The sequence below is a fragment of the Muntiacus reevesi genome, chromosome 1 (genome assembly GCF_963930625.1).
Source record: "Muntiacus reevesi chromosome 1, mMunRee1.1, whole genome shotgun sequence".
In the NCBI taxonomy this organism is placed as follows: domain Eukaryota; kingdom Metazoa; phylum Chordata; class Mammalia; order Artiodactyla; family Cervidae; genus Muntiacus; species Muntiacus reevesi.
Window position 1 is genome coordinate 104,007,052 of NC_089249.1, and position 1,639 is coordinate 104,008,690.

The 1,639-nt window shown below is 44.2% G+C and overlaps 1 pseudogene; it reads left to right on the forward strand.

Moving 5' to 3' along the window:
* The first annotated feature begins 327 nt into the window (after positions 1–327).
* LOC136156540 (U2 spliceosomal RNA) lies at positions 328–537 on the forward strand (annotated as a pseudogene).
* The last annotated feature ends 1,102 nt before the right edge of the window (positions 538–1,639 follow it).

The window sequence follows — 1,639 nt, forward strand, 5'->3', positions numbered from 1 at the left end:
CAGTCATTGACGGAGGGAGTCAGTCACCTCATCGAGGCAGTTTTGAGGAGAAAGAGGAGAAGCTCTGGATGGAAGAAGTTGAGGGTCCCTCCCTGCCTGTGAAATCTCAGAGCTGAGGTGTAGCCTTACTCCTAAGATGGCAGGGCAAAGCAGTGGGCAATTCCCTTTCCACTTGCCAGCTACAAGCTCCATATTGCACCATTTATTAACCAAGGATTTTGAGGAAGGAAATTTTGTGGCCACCTTGGTCAGTGAGGGAGAAAAAATTCCACCAGGGGTAAGTGGGCTGTTTTATGAACCACGAAGAGGAAATTAAAATCCTTTCCCATCATTTCTTGGCCTTTTGGCTACAATCAAGTGTAGTTTCTGTTCTTATCAGTTTAATATCTTTTCCCACTGAAAAATGTAGCTCTGCTATGTTGGGGCCAAGAGTAATTAAACCAGTGTTAGGAGGAAAGAAAGTGAAGTCGCTTGGTTGTGTCTGACTCTTTGCAACCCCATGGACACCAGGCTCCTCTGTCCATGGGATTTTCTAGTCAAGAGTACTGGAGTGGGTTGCCATTTCCTACTCCAGGGAACCTTCCCAACCCAGGGATCGAACCCAGGTCTCCCACATTATAGACAGATGCTTTACCATCTGAGCCACCAGGGAAAACAAACACAAATTATGAGATTTTCTAATCAAATAACATAGCTTCCCAGGTGACTCAGTGGTAAAGAACCTGCCTGCAATGCAGAAGACTCAGGTTCGATCCCTGGGTGAGGAAGATCCCCCGGAGGAGGAGATGGCAATCCACTCCAGTATTCTTCCCTGGAGAATCAGATGGACAGAGGAGCCTGGTGGGTTACAGTCCATGGGGTTGAAAAAGAGTTGGACATGACTTAGCGACTAAACAACAATTAAATAACACACTTCAACCTTTGATTTTCCAGCATAAAGTAAGGCTTGAGAAAAAATGTGGTCTTAGGTTTTTTACCTTTAACCATAAAAGTTGTCCGCGTTATGAACTTCTTAGGGAAAACTAGTTAACCAGAGCCTAAACTGCTGGGATATTATCAGAGTTGAATTGATCTGAGGGAAGAACATTATCTGATTCCAGTCACCTCTAGCCTTCCATGTGAATATAGGAAAATACTCAATCCCAGCCTGTTCTAGTCATTCTGTCTGGGCTAAAGCAGGGAGTGAAAAATGAGAAACACTTCTGGAGTTCCCACTCCAGAGGCACAAGCTCATTAAAAGACTGAGACCTAATCAGAGACTTTAGAACACTTCCCCTTCCCCCACACCTCACCACTATATTGTGAAAGGTGCTTTGACAGCATTTTCTCTCACCTGGTACATCATGTCTAGCTACCAAGATACAGTGAGGATGTGGAGCCACAGGAGCTCTCATACATTACTGGGGAAATGTAAAATAGCACAGCCACTTTGGAAGACAGTTTCAGAGTTTCTTACAAAATTAAATATACTCTTACCGTATGACCCAGCAATCACTCTCCTAGGTATTTTCCTAAATGAGTTGAAAATTTTGTTCATTGTTGTTCAGTCACTAAGTCATGTCTGATTCTTTGTGACTCCATGGACTGCAGCATGCCAGGCTCCCCTGTCCTTCGATATCTCCCAGAGTTTGCTCCAGTT